The following is a 20116-nucleotide window of genomic DNA, read 5'->3' on the forward strand; positions in this document are numbered from 1 at the left end:
CTTTGTAAGAGAGAGCTCTGCTTATTAAAATACTTTGAAACATTTGATATTTGTTGCTTAATGCATCTCTTTAAAATAGTTAATAAGCTGCATTTCTGTGCTATTATTGGCAATCTATAAATATGCAAATGCAAAAATCAAAAAACATTTGAACAGTCATTGATATAAGCATAAGTAAATGAACTAAGCTTAGTAAGTGAAAGTTTCTGAAATGAAACATTAAAGAGATAATTCACCCAAAATGTTAAACATCATTTCATCATTTACTCACTGTTATGTCATTCAGAGCATGTGTGACTTTATTTCTTATGTTGCACTTAAAAAAAAGATACTTTGAAAACGTACGTGAATGTAATAATGCCGTATTAATTACACATGTATTAATATATGTTAATGCCTATGATAGTCCTACAGACGTTCCACAAAGGTTCATTGCAGGACAGAAATGGTACTGTTGCGTCAATGGCGATCACAACCAGCAGGTGGCAGTCTAGCAGTTTAATCACGTTGACAAGTATGCAATGTTGTTGCCAAGTGGTTGGATACCTTAAATGCTAGGCGGCTATTTGATATAATTATATATATATTACTTCTTTGGTATGTGTTGGCGCAAAAAGAGTTTCTCCACTAACACATGCACAAACAGTTGATTTACTCTTGTGAAACTGAGCGGCTTTGATAAATGTTTCCTTGCATGCTCTGACGAGTGCAAGTGCAATTACAGCATTTGACTTAAAAACTAAATTAAATGTAGTTAAAAATGAAACATAACTTAAGCAAATCGAATCAGTTGAGTAAATCAATGTAGGCCTACTTATTGTGCTAAAATGCACTGAACCCATCAAACATTTCTAGACTCCGACTGCATTTTGGGTGATGCTGCTGGAAAGCTCACACCCAGGTGCAAAAGCTGTGTGTTGCTCAACAGTTAAAAGACACAAATTAAACAAAGACAAGACAAGGCAAGATGGGGTGTGGCTGCATGGGTGTCTGTACAGTCTGATAAGTGTGTCAGCGTGAGGGAATGTTTATGCAGTCACATCTAGATATTCAAATGCACATTGGTCAGCTATGTGTATTTTTGGAGTTGGTCGTGGCGCTTGGCTTGCTGCATAACTGACCATGATACTGGAGTCTTACATTTCTGGATGTGTCAGCTCGTTTGCCTTCATAAAATGCTCAAAAAGAAGATTAACACAGAGATAGTGAGCGATTGTGAAAAATTTGAAAACAGTGTTGCCACCTCAATTAAAGTGATGTGAAGACAAGATAAACCTGTCCAAAGGCTCAGTCTGCAGCTCAAAGAAATATCATTAATGGCTTGACAGTCCCCTCAAGCTATCATTGTTCACAACTCTGTTATTGTTTCACTTTGCCATCATGGGAAGAAGTAAGTAAGTTGTTTCACTTTGCCATCATGGGAAAAAGTAAGCTTGTTTATTGCAGTGTAATTATTTATCACACCAATTATTACTATTGTACTGTCAGGATGTCAGTGTGAAGTACCTCTAAAAGTGCATTTTTTGCAAGAAATCATCTGCAAAAGTAGAAAAGGTCTGTGCACATATAATCAAAGCACTGTTTATTCATTACGACTCATTTATAATTTATAATTCATAATGATTTCTCTCCAGTTTTAAATGATTGCTTCATTAATTATGGGCTGCCTTTGCAGAAATCGGTATAAGGTTATTTATTTGTTTTATGCATATGACTATGACGCAAATTGTGCCTCTGAACTATTTTCAGACGTTATGGTGAAAGCATCTGAAGTGGAATTTAATATTGCTAATAAAGTCTAAATATAGGCCTTTGAGTGCATCAGCATTTCTATGCAGGGGTCAGCGGCCCACTAATGAAGGAATGTGCCAGCAGGCGTCTTTTCCCCTCTTATTACGAATGCTTCTAAGTGCTTTAATGTGTTTTTTAATGTGCTTTTCATTTTAAATGCCACCAAATTTGCACTAGCATGGTAGAGATTTGATGCAAGGTCTCAGATTTCTATGCATTGTAAGCATATGCAGAAAAAATATTACATTTGTTAAACATTACAAAGACAAACCTGATTAATGGAGTTATTTATTTTTGTCTGAAAGTCCTGTCAAAATAGCAGCTTATTTGAGCCAAGAACCAAGGTTTGTCTGGCCATCCACAGCTGGTTTATTTTAAGTGACATAAAAAGTAAGACAAAAAGTAAGTCTGTTGTTACTTAAACCTACTTAAAGCTCAAATAAAGACATGTAGATATAGCTAAAGACAGAGAGAGCCAATGGTAGTTAAATTTCATGTTATTTCGTGTAAGCAGCGGTCAGTTTCACAACCTTTGGAATTAGAAACAAATTAACTTTGGGATCCAGGCGACCATCCCAGCTAGCTTCAACTCAGAAACCATCTGTGTATTTCCACAAATAATCAATCATCCATCAGGCAAAATCAAAGAGAGAGCAGTCACGCACCGGACTGCATCGCCTCCCCACACCCCCTTCTCTCTCTCTCTCAAATCCTTCTTTTGCTGAATCTGTGGCCTTCGATCCATGTGAAATGGTTCTCCTTGCAGAAACACAGAATCCTGCTTTTTATTTCTGTGAGGCTTGTTCATTAGTCAGCTTTGTCAATAGTGAGGCTGTCCTTGTGACTGACGGGCCGTCCTGGTGCATCACTCTCGACTCGATTCTGCAAGTAAGCAATAATATCAGAAACAACTCACAGCTAAATCCAAACTCAGCATTCAGTTCAGAATCAGTCTGATTTGCAACAGAAATGCTAGAGAACCTTTTAATTGGTATAATGATCATAAAAAAAAAAAAAAAAAAAAAAACAGCATAGGTTTTTTCATAGCATTTTTTATTTTTGCACAATTGACCAAAATATTAAGAGCTGTTTGCACTACTAAACTAAAAAGTATCTAGAATCACACACACACACAAAAAAGAACATTATATTAGAGATCTTATATAATAGGGTACAATAAGTATTTGGACACTAAAACGATAACATCAAACCAAATGTGTTCATTTAAGACACAATTTAAGCCAAATATTTCACAAAAAGAAGTTTAAAATGATAAACCTAAATAAAAAAATAAGATAAAACGCATTGGGAGGCATTGTGGTATATGTAATAATATTCAGACATTTAAGTGTGATCTATACTCCACTATTTATACTACACTAAATTTAAGATTAATGTATTTGAATTGCATATAACATTTCCATTTATTTGGATTGGTTTTAGCGAAGAAATTAATACAGTTAAAATTCATACTGTCAGTCATGAATACATGAAACATGTAACAGGAATGATTTTTGCATGTTAAAAAGGCATGGCATTGTTTATTATTTGCATAAATCTGTTCATTGTGAAAACAATTACATATTATTACTATTACCTGTTTCTTTTATGTATGATGAACAAATTTGCATCACATCAAGTTGAACATGTAAAATATTACAATTAAATGTTGTACAGTATGTACACTTTTTTAGGGCTGCTGCATGCTTGTCAAATCATATTGTATATAAGCAATTCTAAATAAAAACCAGGTTTGAGGCAAGCATATTATTTAAAGAACAACTGTAATTTATCTCCCACAGTTTACACAATCATTTGCCAAAAACAACTCTGTGAGAATAAAAATACCTTTTCTTTCTGACAGAAAACAATATACATGTAGATATCTATCTTATTCTGTGTATACTTTAAAAGTACATTTTAAGATCACCCCATCAGGAAACGACTGCTCTTGAGCTTTTTGATATAATGTCGTTGAGTAAGGACATTGTTTTTTTTGCATTGGTTTATTGCGTTGGATTGACTTCTTCAGATCAGCATATTGGTTCTAGGTTTTTTAAAGTATATTTAGATATTCTGTGACATAAGGCTGTCAAACCCTTTTGGTTCTGAGACCTTTTTATGTTGGATTGGAGTATTAAATCTATATGTAACCTTAATTGGTCTTTTGTAAATGTGTGCAGACCTCATTGCCCTCGGGCGTGGATTCTAACATAGAAATGTAACTCATTGCATCATCTGCTCACACAGGTGATGTCAGTGCATTATTAAACCCACAGTGTGATGAAGGCCTGGGTGTCTCATTGTGTGGGTTGCACAAATGACTGTCTTTAGCTCAGCTATTTTGTGGCCTGTTGTTTCACTTCTTTCAGTCTCTTACCCCCTCGCACAGAGAGTGAGGGATGTGACCAATCTAGATCGCTTCCACTATTTTTGTATTTTTGACACCGGATAAGTAACATCATTTGGACCATTTTTGGCATGTTCTGGAAAGACAAGCAAATGACCTCATTCCATTTGCATTTAGTTATTGTGAGAAAAGTTAAGCAAACAAATGTTTTTCTTTAATTTATGGAAAATCAAAATTTATCAGTAACTATCAACCAACATTTGGTCCTAAACTACCCACTGATAGAGCTTAATTTAGCTACATTTATTTATTAATCTATGTTGCTAGAAAATAAAATCAGACAAATTAGGGTTTTAATCTGTATTTAGAGAAGCCCCAAACAGGGTTGCAAATAATGTAAACCTCATATAAAATAAATAAAAAGAATAAAATAATAAGTAAAATATTATACTATAAATATTAAAATAATCTTACAAATATACATTGTAATTTATTGAAATTATATTATTGTACTCAAATATATCAATATTTTTATATGATATATGATATATATAATTTTATTTTATTTTATGATGAAATAAAAACAAACATTCACCAGTCCTTTTCTTTCTCTTATTTGGTCTCTCTATCCTTCCTTTACTATAATAATATACATCTATAAAAAAAATACAAATAAAGTTCTGTAGGTTAAAAAAACATTATTTTACATGGTAAATCATATTATAATTTATTTATATGTATACTGTAAGTGAACTATATTTGTGTGTGGTATTTTATTTTTTTCATTTTACAATAACACAAAAGTAAGCTCTCTCTCTATTTCAGTCTCTCCATCCGTCCTTCCTTCCTTCAGTGGCAGTGACTCAGGTCTCTGGAGTTTGTTTTTCCCCATTTCTTCTTCTCCCAACCCTCCCCTTCTCTCTATCTCTCTCACTCTCTTTCGTCTTTTAGCGCATGAATCCTATAAGCAGATGATGACATCTCAATAGAAGGCATTTGTTGCTGGGTCTGGGCGTGGCCATCTGCTGTTTTCAGGCGCTGTCATGTGATTGGCTCTGTGAGGGTATAATTATGTCCAGTGCATGAGAGAATTCACTTTCTCCCTCGTGCTCTCTCTCGCTCTTGTTTTTAGTGGGGTGATGTTGTATCTTGTGGTTGTTAGGCTACAAATGGAACTCCCGTGATATATAGTGAATAACGTAATGACCTTGTTTGTTTACCTTGATCGAAAAAAGGTGATCTGCAGTTCACAACACATGATTGAAAATGTAAACACACACAGGCAGACTGTTGCTCATGCTGGGTGACTGTTGTAAGCAGTGCTTCTCTTCTATAAACACACGGCATGGCTGCGTGTGTGGAAGCGAATCTAACTGTCATTCTGTCTGTCGTTCTATTTATCAGTTGGTTTGTCTATCTAAAAGTGTATTGATGGTATAATGTTTGAAGAGAAGTGCCAGCACCTGTGAACATGTCTAGATTGATCTGACCAGCAGTCCATCAGTATATCTGTCATTCAGTGTGTCTGAATGACATCATGAGCTGAGAGCATCATGATTTTGATAATGAAGAGAGCTTGGCATTACCCAGACATGCGCCACGTGTGAATATACCATTCATTAACTTGCTAGGAGTGATCGTCTGGGAACAAGAGAGCATGAACAATACGATTATGTCAGAATGAAAAAATGCGTATCCTCAAGACAGCTTAGTCGTGTCTGGATTCTTTCTCTCATTCTCTGCCTCTCTCAGTTTCTCTCTCCCTCAGAGTCTGATCCTTTTTTCTATTTGCATGGGATTAATTTCATAATCAAATGCATCCTAACAGCTGAGATGAGCCAGACAGCCATCTGGAGCTTTGAAGTTTTTGTGTGCTATGATAATTAGAGCATTTCTCCAAACTAACTGGACAGAAACATTCTTTTAATACAATTGCGTTTTATTTATTGCCACCGGTAGGATTTTATGCATTCAGTATTGTTTATCAACATAGTGTAGAACATCACAATATGTCCTCTGCACACCCATCATGTTTTGTGAATGCTGTGTTGACATATTTCATATTGAAATGGGAAGCTCGGTGCAACATTTGACATTGAGGTGGATCCGGAATACTGTAAGAGTTAGACAAAATCATTTTTACATTTTAGATTGAATTTGAATTCTTAGATTTTAAATTCTTAATTTATTTTAATTGTTTTAAATATGATATATAAAAAAATAGAAGTAGACTATTAAATTATTGGCCTGACATTAAAGTTATGTGTTGTTTTTCTTTATACTGTACAACTTTCCTTTAGTCTTTTTCCATCACGCCCAAGTTTTGTGGCTGACACTGCAGATCCTTGTCTCTTCACGTGATGTGGCTCAAGTTACAAATCTTTGTGATTATTCATCCACCTAAATAACTATAATTTTCTTTGCACATATGTACCTACTTTGCCATTGTCATAGAAAGTAATAATTTCTGGTTCAGACATGAACACTTCATAGAAGAGTCTCTGAGTTGTCATTTTGTAATTATAATGATTCCAAATGTATTATAATGTCACAGTGAGGGCAACCTTGATTTGCTTCTTACCATCATTAGGCTGTAAAATAAGAGTGCAGGGACATTCTCATTCAAGAGAGCATTTTATTGGTCAAACTTTGCATAATAGCCAAACTGAATTTTCAGAAGCCATAATCCAGTCTTCAGTGTCACATGATCCTTCAGAAATCATTCTTAAATGCTTATTTAATGCTCAAGAAACAATTATTATTACTATTGTTATTAATGTTGAAAACAGTTCAAACTGCATAATAAATTGTTTTTCAGAATTCCTGAATAAAAAGTTAAGAAGAATGGCATTTATTTGCAATAGAAATGTTCTGTTACATAAAAAAAATTGTCTTTATTGTCACTTGCTGAATTAAAAATCTTACTCACCCCAAACCTTTTAACAGTAGTGTATTTTGTCAACTTGAGCTAGTACACTAGCATATCCATGACCTCAAAACAGACACAGACATGGACTAAATGGACCATAAAACTCCAATTATGCAGTCATCTGGAGTCATTTGAGTGATGACTAACCAACATGAGGACAAGAAAATGGCCTTGCTACCTGATAGTCTCCGCTTTAGGTATCAGCGAGACGTCAATAACTGCTGATGTGTCTGCTTTGAATAATAATGCTTCTGTTCGTGCAGTTCCCTGGGAATTGAATGAAATAATAAGAGGTGCATTATGCGGTTTCCTCATGTTGTCGCAGATCAAGACACTCATTGGCTGATCAGCATCTGCTGACCACACATTCACAGTCGATGATTTGTACAGTATGTTCTTACCCTGCGTTTTCTTTCCCTCTTTCCCTGTCTGGCTTGTCTGCTCTCCTCTATCTCTCCTCTCTCCATCAGCTGAGGCAGAGCGCAGCAGGAATGCACCAGCTGTGAGCCGTACTGCAGTGCCAGGGGACTGTAAATAAGGACGGACTGAAAGTGCTTCCTGTCGGCAGACAGCAAAGAGGACATACGGGACTAGATCTGAGCAGCTCAGAGTCAGGTAGGACCGCAGACTGTCTGTATGCCATTATTCAGAGGGCTAGACGAGGACTTCCTGTCCACCGGTGGCCTGGGAATGATATTGGAATGGGTATTTCACAATCTAAGGATGTTTGGCGTCCTGCTATTCAGCGAGGTGCCAGGGTAGAAGTGAGCTGGGAAAGATTTGAAATGAGGCATTGTATGTTGAGCACGCTTTCTTTTTCTCTGTGGTTCATGTCTTCAAGTGCTCTCGTTTTTCATTCCTCTCCCTTTTTTGCATCACTTTTATGGTTTCCAATGGGAAGTTATTGGTGTGTTGGTTCCAAGTTTCACCAACAGATTAATGGTTCTTCAGAAAACCACAGATTGCTCCTCTTTGGAAGTTCATTGGAAACTTTGGAACATAAAAAGTTGTTCTATTACATTACAAGAATTTTCAAAAATCCTCTTATCGGTCTATACTTAAGGGCTTTTCCTGTGGTGGTTTTTCTTTGATAATGTTGGAACTTCATTTTCATTGGATTTTCTTGGATTTTTATTAAAACTCAAATAAATTTTTCCGTGGCATTATGGCAGTCTTTTAAAAGGTAATCTTATAGCATTATTGGAACTTCGAAATGTTCTCCTTTAACATAATTGAAGCTTAAAAAGATAATAGGGTCAAATGGTCAACATGAAATTCAGGTACATCCTATTTACTTTTTAAAAACTTGTAACCAAAAATTACAATTCAATCAGCATTTACTCAACCTCATGTCATTCTTTTTTTTACTGTGCATGGAAATACAGAAGAAGATATTGTAACAAATATCTCAGTGTTTTGTTCATGCACCGAAAGTTTTAAGGGATTTAAAGGTTTTTGGACCACATTGTTCCAAAAGTTTTGAAGAAGAAAGAACATCATAAAAGTTTTGAACGACATGAGGGTGAGTAAATGATGACAGATTTTTTCTATCACTGGGTCAACTGTTTTCAATGCATGAATGTGGAAGTTTTTTGAATGCGCCCCTCAGACGGCATGTGATTACGAATTTGGGACGTGCATTATGTTTAATAAAATTAAGTGCAATATGTAGTGAAAAATAACTCAATGCAGTGCTCGCACTGACTGGCGATCAGCCGAAGTGCGTGCACTGATAGCCCATCAGCAAGCAATCTCTTTCGTGTTTTATTGTGTTTGAATGTTCAAATGTGCACAGTTATGTTATCCCCATCATATGGAGTTTTCAAGTAAACAAGCTGGTTATATGTTCAATAAATGTAAACAGTTGGATGAAAACCAGATCTGTTTCAGTAAACTGGATCCATGCAGTCAGTCTTAAAGGGACAGCAGCCTTAATTACCTGCCACTGTCTGTCATTATTAATGTTAATCGTTTTTGATTGATATAGTGAAGACTGCAGTTTATTTATACACTTTATTCAATTTCTGTTTTTCTTACTACAATAAACCCAACTAAATAAACCTAGCCCACTGTAGCTGAAAAAATTAAAAGTGTATTTATTTGTTCTGTTGTGCTTGTAATTTGTTTCTTTTTCTTATTTTTAATAAAATTAAAACAGTTATTTCAAGGTATTATATCTTGACTTGAAAAAAGTTTTTTTTTCTGTCATTATAAGAACTAAAAAGGTTCTTCAAAGGCGTTTGACCATTTATGTTTTATATGTACAAATGTACTGGTTTTAAATCTGTTTCTCATCGATTAGAGTTAAATAACACTCCATGGGGTTGCTTTAGTGAGATGTGTGAGTGTTTTTGTACCAGGTGAGTGATTTTAGAAGAGGAACTCTACCAGCGGCTAAGTCATGTGGAACGTCTGAGATAAAACACCTGGCATGAGTGAACTACAGACCTCAAGTTACCTCTCAAACACACACACACACACACACACAATGCGTGCATGCACAGAATTCCACATGCAAACACAAGTACCTGCTCTTACAAATTCATGCAGTGACCCACATTAAAGAAACGTCATTTTTCAAGCAAAACATTACACAAAAGGATGATTATTACTTTAGGTTTCAAATGATAAAACTATAGATGCAATGTTTTAACATTATTTTTTTGCAGATACCACTTGGTTTAAAACTTTTCAAGTGTAACTCACTTGTTAAAAACTTTTTTTAAAGTGTGACTCACATGTTAAAATAGTTTTGCGGGGCTTTCTGTTTAAAGCAATTGCTACCCTCTTCCTGTGCAAGACGTAGTGCTGTGTTATCTTTAGCAGTGTATGATGAAAGTTGTTTCCTCTTTTTGAAGCCTTGACTTTTAGGGCGAAAATATTAGTTTGAGGATTATCGCTGTGTTTTTTTCTACGCTCAGGATTTGGGAAAGTGTTTACCAGTGTGGCAAACTTCTCAAAGTCTCTGAGGAGGGCAGTGGTGTTTTCTGGGAGAAAATGACACAGCTCTCTCTGTGGCTGGTACACCCAGATGCAAATAAGATAAAAGCATGTTTCTATGGTGATATAGAGAATGATCGCTGAACACACATTCCCAGTTGCTTCGGTCTGTGCTTTATCATGTGATCACACATTTAAACTGTAAACACGCACGCATGCTTACATCTACATGCAGTGTTTTGCATGCATTCTACTCTATGCTTGGTCGTGCACTGTGACACACCAGAGCATACGTTAGTATCTGTCCCAGAATGCATTGCGGTGAACCACATTGGCTGGTGACACATGTGTGAGTTCCTGTCTTTCATTCAGTGGAGATACAGCTCTCGCACTACGCGCAGGTAAAAACTAAACCCACGCAAACATCCTCAAATATACATGTTTACTTTATATATTCTGTTTGCATCTATTGCTCCGAAATGATTTATGAGAGGGAATTTCTGAAAAATAGTGCTTGTTTCATTATGAATTTATCGGTGAATTATATATTGCTTTAGAAAAGCTATCAGTTTCACTCTGAGATGTAGGTTTTTATTTTTTATTTAACATTTTTTTAACCTTTTTTGCAGTGTTTACAATTGGAAAAGTATTGTATCATTTTGAAAAAGTGGTTTCAGTAGTTTGTTAATATGTACTGTATTCAGGATGAATATACTGTACACTGTAAAAAATGTAAATTTGTTTTTAAAAAAAGCACGTTGCAAGATCTTTGGCTGTAAAATAATTTTTTTGGCATTTTGGTCACTTTATATTTTGCAGTTTGTAACCATAAAAATATTATTTAAACACTATACATTTAGTAATTATTATATTACAATACATTTCAATTATTATAACTATTAATATATTTACATATATTACTATACAGTATCTTTCACTGTATATGTACACTTTATGCATATTTACATAGTTTTGTCTTAAAATGACATTTTACTTAGTGTATTCTAACATGCATGACCGCTTCCTCTTTGTCTCTTTGTCTTGTGAATGTTCAAGTTCTGGCATGCAAGACATTTACATGGCCTTTTACGTACATATCACTTTGTATGTTTCCATTTGTTGGATTTTGTTGGATGAAGTCTAGTAGCTACCGATCACTCTCTGTTTCCTCTGATGTTGCTCCACAACTTATTTGATTATATTCAAAGTCGGTTCGAAGAATAAGTGATGTAAATTTGCTGCCAAACGCCATTGGCCGTGTAAAACACATCAGTGACTTTGCTTCCGAATGTATGTGAGGTACAGATGATGATTTGTTATAAGTGCATTAAGCCGATTTTAGGCACTCTTGGGAGTTGTTAATGTAAAGCTTAACATGAGATTGTGGTTTTTGTTTATTGCGGTACATCTGTAACTGGTGATAATAATTGGCGGGAGAAGATGAACAGCCGTTCTCTTTAGTCATTGAAAGTGGTTGTTATTTTTTTCCTGTTTCTCTCAGAGTAAACTGAAATGCTTCTTTCTCAACATGCTTTGGGTCAAACAGTATTAGGCATTGTTAGGTTTTGTAAGACCTTGTTCGAAAAGAGGACGTTTGCAAACTTCTCACTCACTGTTACTTGTAAACTTCCTGTTTTCTTGCAGTTTTAACTGTTTGAGCAAGTGAAACTAGTTCAGTTTCCTAATTTAGCAACTGAGCTGAGCTGAGTAGGTACAGAAGTTTAACTGGACAAAATTCAACATCAAATACAACTAATAGCACTTCATAAAGTTTAACAAAATGACATTTTTTATCAATTAGTTTTTGTTCTTTAACAAAGAAGGTGTAACATTATATATATATAATATATATAGGGCTGCACGATTATGACAAAAATCATAATTGTTTGATTATTCCCTTGAAACTGTAATTGCGATTATTATCACAATTAACATTGAATGATGTTTATACCATTGTTTGATGCAACTGCATGCCGTATTTTTATATGAAAATAAATAAGCTGAAAACACTAACTGAAAAACCTTTAGTGCTTTTCTATAGCCTTAAAATGTCATCTATACATCGGATTGGTTTCTTCTTTAAATTATAAAAAAAGAAAAAATATGAATGATATTATAATGTTATAGTAAAACTAAAATAATGGAAAAACCCTTAAGATAACATGTAGAAAGAAAATAAACATATCTTAAGCATGCAGAATAACATAATTTGACTTTAAACAATTAATTGCCATTTTGAAGATTACATAATTGTGGCATCCATAATTGTAATCATGATTAGAAACTATATACACAAATTAGAAATATATATACACAAACACACAAACATACACACACAGTCTCTGAACATGACATGACATTTTAACATGACATTAGTTGTAGCACTGAATCGTTTAATGAAGCATAAAATTGGAATGAATATATATATATATATATATGTATACAGTATGTGACCTTGGACCGAAAAACCAGTCATAAGGGTGAATACATCATACATATACATTTATATATCATCTGAAAGCTGAATAAATAAGCTTTCTATTGATGTTATTATAGCACATTATTTGGCAGAGATACAACTATTTTAAAATTTGTAATCTCAGGGTACAAAAAAAAAACCTGAAAAAATTTAGAAAATCACCTTTAAAGTTGTCCAAATTAAGTTCTTATCTAAGTATTTTATCAATCAAAAAGAAGTTTTGATATATTTAGAGTAGGAGATTTGCTAAATATCTTTATGGAACATGATCTTTACTTGTAGTCCTAATATATTATATATTATATGAATAGTTAACTCAACAAAGCATACCATTTAAAGAAAATAAATAGTACTTTAATATATATATATATATATATATATATATATATATATATATATATATATATAATATATATAAAATATATATATATATATATATATATATATATATATATATATATATATATATATATATATATATATATATATATATATTTTTTTTTTTTAATATATATATAAAATATATGTATATATTTTTTTATATATATGCATTTAGTGATTGTTGAATTGTGGACATAAGTTCATTTCAATATGACATGACATCATGACATGTTAAAATGGATAAGACAGCACTAACAAGACCTTTACCTGGAGAACTCTATGAGTTTTGCTGTCTTTGCATTTCAGTTTGCTACAGCTTTAGATTATTTCAAGCTAAATAATGAATCTGTGCCACAAAGAGTAGTTTCAAAATCCTTTAATAGTGTTTGCGAACCGATTATAGTATCATCAGAGGTAATTGCTAGAAAAGTGGTTCTAGCATCCTGATGTAGAGCAGTGCTTTAATTTGGGTCCTGTAGTAACTCAAGGCCTGAATGCCTTCGATAAATCAGTAAAGTAGGCCGGCACGATGCTGCTTTTATCAAGGGCATTTGAAACATCGCCGGTGACTTTCAGCAATGCAGCTAGACGCCGAGACCCAGCGCCGAACCCTTGAGTCACATTCACCTTATTCAGACGATCGCTGTGGTCTGTGAGCGTCATCTTAGAGAGATGGCCTAATATTCCGAAAAGCAGGGATTTTACTGAATAATTTATTAGATCATTTAGCTTCGAGTAGCTCTGCTCAGATAATGTGCTGAAATATGAAAGATGTGAGGGACCGCGCAAGAGAAAGGGTGTGGTTTGCAGGGTTTAAATGAGGCTTTTCGACGACGTGATGAACTGTAGAGGCGAGAGGTGTCCAGACTTACTGAGTAACGAGAATATTCTCTAACCCAGCAAGAGTTCACATCCACCAGCCAGCACAATTTACAGCATCCTGACACATACCAGTGCTGAGACGAGAGAAAGAGAGAGAGAGAGAGGCATCACTATGAAATACTGGGGGGTTTTGTGCACTAAAAAATGTCTGCATCGTTCAGAGTGCGTATCTGTACTTTTGCTGGCACAGGTTTGCGAGCTAGAAAAGGAGCCAAACGGAGGCTTCATGCAGTGATCTTTGATAATGATGGTGCTGACAGCTGTCTTTGTCACCTCATGGTTATTTCCTGTTCAGAAGGCAAACTTCCTGTCTCCGCTCCATGTTCAGGTGTGACTTTCATATTTTGCATGATTCAAAATGGCCCCGTGAGCACATAAGCCATGTGAGTTACTCTGTGATCTCCAAATGGGTTATAACACCAGCAGGGACTTTTTCTAATGTGGTGGGGTGAGCGACGCTAGAAAACAGTGGATGTGGTGAGAGCCGTTGGTTGATTTTAAAATAAACAGAAAATATTTGTAAAAAATTGTGTCCGTTGGAAATTCAGATCAGCCCATTTGAGAATTTGCCAGAGTTTGCCAGGCTAGTGACATCAAATTTTTGGTAGCTAGAACTGCAAATTCCGGTTTGTTTTCTGAGTTTTGTCTTTAAAATAATCAGTACTTTTTTGTCAGGATCCTGTCACCAAACTATCAACCTGACTGACTAAAATATCTGGATCCTAACTTTGGATGGTCATGTTCTTAATTTAGAGACAGGATCCTGAAACGTTTTGGGGCAGAAATTCTGTTTGCCAAGTTTACACAACTTTTTTGCTATTTAATCACTATTCGCTGATTATTTTTTGGAACTTTTTATTTGAAATAATTGATTCCATATTGTGGTATGATTTATTACCCCACCACTAATTTACGGCATGTAAAAACAAAACAATAATAAGTGTTATTCTAAAAAATAATAATACTTTTATCCAGCAAGGGTGCATTTAATTGAGCAAAACAGTAAAACCATTAATCATGTTACAAAAGATTTGTATCAAATGAATGCTGTTCATCCAAGAATCCTGAAAACTTTTCAAAATCACACTTGCGTAATCACTAAAACATTAGCAGCACAAATGTTTTCAACATTATTATTACTAATAAATGTTTCTTGAGCAGAAAATCAGCATATTAGACTGATTTCATGGGTCATGTGACACTGGATCACTGGAGAAAATTACATTTCAAAATGCATTAAAATTCAGAACAGTTATTTTAAATTGCAAAAATATTTCATAATATTACTTGGTTTTTTATCAAGTAAATGCAAAGAAAAAAATAAAAAAAAATAAACTTTGAATGTTAGTGTTGGTCAGAAGATCTCTCCTTGTTTAATTTGGGCTTTGAGCACCAGACTTTATGCTGTTAGTTAAATATTTGCCATGGTAAAACTACTTTACACCAGCAAACCCATCTCTCTTTCTGTAAACGATATACTGTCGATCCAGATGACTTTGACCTACTGTGTAAACAGCCACACCCAATCACTTTCATTTCTTGCTTTTCAAACTTGTTCACTCAGACATGTTTAAGCTTAAATGGTGAGGCTTTAAAAAAAAACATGTGAGAGATGGTACGAGTGTTTGAGAAAGAGAGAAGCACGCCAGTCTAGTTGGAGCCAGAAAATTCGATCTGAATGTGTGTGTTTGTCGATCAAGTGTGTTTCTACATGTCTGTTTGGCGAGTCAGAGGTCAAGAAAACTGTGAAGAGTTCTGATGTCATGAAGCCAGAATGACATAAATCAAGTCACCCCAGTCTGCTTGTCCTTTACTCACTTCTCTGTCCATTAGAATGCATTGTTAGAATACATACACACAAACACAGTCCACATTAATATGAGCATTTGTTTTATTTATTGATTTAATTTACTGAGCTAGCATGCACATGTTTGTTTTTTGAAACTATATCAATTTAATATCAGTATAAATATACACTACAGTTTAAAGTCTGGGGTCAGCAAGATTTTTTTATTATTATTTTTAAAGAAATGTATATTTGGATGCATTAAATTGATTGAAAGTGACAGTAAAGAGAATTGTAAGGTTGCAAAAGATTTCATAGAAATGATGTTCTTTTGAACTTTCAGTCAGAAGAAAAGTATCACAAGTTCATACAGTTTTTACTGTGTTTTTGATCAAATAAATGCAGCCTTGGTAACACAAGGGACTTCTTTTAAAAACATTTCAAAATATTACAGACATGAGGTGTTTCAACTGTAGTGTACGTCTGTCAGATTAACTGTGCAATTACAGGATTTATCTGTCACAAACATCTAGTGACAGCAATTGAACTTTACTGTAAATACAACTTAACTTCATTTTAATAGAACTTAATACAACTGAAAAAATTCTAAAATATACTAATTTATATAACCAAAGTTGAAAGATTTGCGATGAAAAGGAGCATTCTGCTAAATATTTAGCTTCAACAAATAAGTTTCAAATGTTCAAATGGATTAGCGTAATATTACTTGGCACTGAATCATTATTTATATGAATCACTATTCACTGAAATGGATCAGACTTCAATGCTAGACTTTTTTTGAAAATGGCTGAACAATGTTATTTAGTTTTGTCCCAGCACACAAGCAGTCATTTAGAGTGATACACATGTAAAATTATAGGGATGCAAAACTTGAGTGTTCGGACATTTTATTAGTCTGCTGATAGATTTCCATTTATCTTACAAATACAGAGCAAGCGAGTCTTTTCCGTGGAAAGTATGACCGTCTTTTCTTCTCGTGTGACTATTTCTGCCATTTTTCATCACTCTTATACCAGAACAAGCCTTTAGAAGTATGAGGACAGGATAGCATGAGCGAAAAGGAAAAAGACAAGAATTATTGGATAAGACATATTTTCCTTTATGTGTAATAGTTGAAGGTCAGTTGAAGGTAATGGGGAGTGAAATGAGAGTGCATGTGTGTGTGGTTGTTAATATAAACCAGAGTTGTACTGTAGCCTTGGTTTTTGTGTGAACTGCATAAATTATCATATATTTATATCATTGATGCCGGCCAAAAAGTTCCTAAACAGGCTAACCATTTTAATATCGGGCCTACTGTAGTTCACATGAATGTTTTAAATTACAAGTAAACTAGTGTGTAACTTAAATTGGATTTATTAGGAGTTTAAATGGCCACATGAACCACCCTGATGTCTAGACATGGGGAAATCAACTTTACAACAGTACTTTTAATAAGAATTTATTTTATGATGTCAAAATATATTTCCATTTATATTCAAGTGAGGTTGTGTTTTATTACCCATACGATACATGCACAAAGCTGAAACAATGGTAGATGCTAAAATTGGCATAATTCATTATTATTATTTATGACACAAATGTGCATAACAAATGTTACAGAATCCACAATGCAGAATTTAATCTAAATGTCATTTACATTTTTAAAATTGATTGAAAACGAGTGCAGTAATTCACATGGAAATAAAGTTGTTTTTAGTCTGTGTATTCTGTATTCTCTTTTAATTACTCAAATTATATAATTTGACACCTTCTGCAAATAATTTGTTTTGTATTCTGTTTGTCTGCAATTATATGAAAAAGAAAATTAGAAAATATAGATTTTTTTGTAATATTTTTCTAATGTTCTGCAGGTAATTTTTTGTTGATTTTTTTATTTTTATTTTTTTTACAGAAATTCAAATGTTGTATTGACATCTAACTGATATAAGTTTAGGTTAAAGTACTAAGAGGACTAAAACTAAAAAATATATAATAATTAAAGCTAAACAGAAAACAAATAATGAAGTGACAAAACTACATAAAATTACAAAATGAAAACCGAAAATATAAAAACAAAATCAAATTAAAAATATTAATAAATACTATAATAGTATATAAATAATACTAATATAATACTAGTTTGTAGCTCTTTTTAGCAATTACCTCCCATGCACATGCTGCTGACATTTTAGGCTCTCAAGCCGTGGACTTAAAAGAGCCAGCTCTTCTGACCCCACACACACTTGAGCTTTTCACACTTCCCTGAACCTGCTTCATAAGTCAATCTCTAAACAATTCTCACAAAAACTAAATTCCTTGAGATGAAGGGCCTGTAAACAACAGCAGAGTAATTATTTGATACTTCTTTTGACTTTTAAAAAATAAGCCCCGATCATCTTATATTATTATGATTATTTCGTTGTGAGTTGTGTGTCATTTTTCCAGAACTCAGCTAGAGTCATAACCGCAGTCATTGCTGGGTGAGGCTCAAGTATGCAAATAATGCAATAAAGCTTTTTTTTTTCAGAAGATAATGAATAAGTGTCCCAGTTTCAATGCTTTATGGCCCTCCAAGAAAATATTGTGTAGTTTAACTCCCATGTGGGAGTTTGTTAGTATTAACATCAGTGAAATAATTGAATGCGACCCAGTTTTCCTCCATGCCATTTAATAAATAGCTTATGGTGTAAATATATCAAACTTTCAAAGTGGATTATTGGGAAAACGCTTCTTTCTGAGCCACCTCGATGATATATTTCCCTTCTGAAATGGCCCAGATACTGATGATTCAGAGTTGAATTAAGACCAAATCCTGCCTTTTCCAGCAGCAGATAACGTTGGCACACAATGCACCAGGTGTACAGCTGTGTGTGCGCGTGTCCCACTGCAGTCTGCTGCCCAATGCAGACAGACTCCTGGGAAAGCACGATGTAATCTCACAAGCACACTCGTTTTCTTTTCTTTACCGACCTTTCCTTCTTTTTGTCCCCTCCCCTTCTCATTTTCTTCTCTCTTCGGTGAGGAACTCACAGAGCAGTGGCAGCAGCAGCAGCACTTCCTGGTTGTGTCGGTGGGCGGTTCCAGCCAGCGTGATTGGCGCTTGAGTTCAGTGCTCTGCGCAGTGCTGCTGCTTCTCGCAGGCTCTCAGCTCACACACACACAGTGGCGCAACCAGCAGCCACACGCGCAGCCTAAGCGCTCTGCCTCTCTATCTGTCTCTCTCTCTCTCTTTCTCCTCCTCTCTGAGAATGGTCCACCCGGTGCCTGAGGCTCTGCTGTCGCAGCCTGCCGCCCGTGTCTGATCTCTAACACACATACACGCACTCAATACTAATCATGATGTGAGAGGTAAGAACTGCTTTTCTGTACCGTCTCGCTCTCCTGTCTGTCGGTCTGTCTGTCTGTCTGTCTTTTGCAGCTCTTCAAGCCATGGCTTGAAGCATTGCACCACTTATATATGCTTAGTGTGTGTGGGATTGGGGGTTGTTCAGTGTGTGTGGCCTGTTTTTGACTTTATGGGGTGCCTTTGTGGTGAACTGCAGTTTGTTATGTCTAGGCGATCGCAAACAACACAGCACGCCGGGGGAATCTCAGCTGCATTTGGAAAAGTTACGTGGTTGCGTGTGCATTTGGCAGGAAACTCCCCCACCCCTGCGCGAACGGCTACTTGTTTAGACAGTGGCAACCGTGCGATTGGTTAACTGTTGAACCTGAGAGCACTTCTCCTTTTTTAAACCCCCCTCTCGGGTCTCACTTCCCTTCTGTTTGTTTTATGCGCGTACTAGCGTGTGCAGGTTTTTTCTTTTTCTCTTTTTTTTCCTCTTACGACAGAGCTGCGCTCTCCACTCCCCCCACATGTAAATTACGTGTGACATGTTTTAACTGCTGTTTCCTAATATGGCTCGTGCTAGATTTCAGAGCGGTAGGACCCAGTCAGGCACCCTGGGACTGCACAGGGGCGTGTGTGTGAGAGCGTAACTGTCTGCGAGAGGGAAAAGAGAGGGGAGAGAGATGTTGACGCAGGTTTTCACTTCTGTCTGAGTGCGTCACTCTTCTGTGCAGTCATGTAAGTAAACGCTGAACACACTCACACTGCAGAGAGAAACATATGGATTCGAGCTCTCGCATGTCTGCTCGTCGGCTGCTCGCGGTGGCTTTCCTGCATTGAAACGGAAACATGTAAGGAAAGATTGCTTGAGGACAGGTTATGCTGACTTTTATTGCACTTATATGGGTTATTGTTTCACTGTGCTGCAGAGTATTTAGAACGGTGGGAAATTAGAAAGCGTGAAACGAATGTCGTCGTTGAGAAGTCAATACTAAGTGCTGACTGATGGCGTATGATTAAAGCAATTGTTTCGGTTGTTTGAAGAGACCATTTTTTGTTGGGGGGGGGGGAAGAAAAATAAACAAATGTTCCGTCAGGGTGGTCTGGCGCCAAGTCTTTGGGTTTGGTCGACAGCATCCTGTAGTCGAGAAAGTGAAAGTGTTGCGAAAATGCGCACATGGAAGCACACTCCACTGTATTTTGCATTTGATTTTGTTAAGACTAGCTCGGCTATACAAGCTAAAATT

At 35.4% G+C, this 20116-nt stretch overlaps 1 protein-coding gene across 50 annotated transcripts in view; it reads left to right on the forward strand.

The window, feature by feature from the left end:
* Positions 1-7547: 7547 nt before the first annotated feature.
* The window catches only part of LOC127935459 (muscleblind-like protein 1), a 50392-nt gene continuing 37823 nt past the window's right edge, over positions 7548-20116 (forward strand). For 8 of the 50 annotated variants that reach the window (XM_052533354.1, XM_052533566.1, XM_052533406.1 and 5 more), the window contains exon 1: positions 10248-10411. The gene's annotated coding sequence lies outside the window, so the exon portion shown is untranslated. Of the gene's footprint in view, positions 7686-10236; positions 10412-18664; positions 18890-19223; positions 19721-20116 lie in introns of those variants that run through there. The other 42 variants (XM_052533539.1, XM_052533443.1, XM_052533557.1 and 39 more) reach the window with 19 other exon arrangements.

Source organism: Carassius gibelio, chromosome A2, assembly GCF_023724105.1.
Source record: "Carassius gibelio isolate Cgi1373 ecotype wild population from Czech Republic chromosome A2, carGib1.2-hapl.c, whole genome shotgun sequence".
Taxonomy (NCBI): domain Eukaryota; kingdom Metazoa; phylum Chordata; class Actinopteri; order Cypriniformes; family Cyprinidae; genus Carassius; species Carassius gibelio.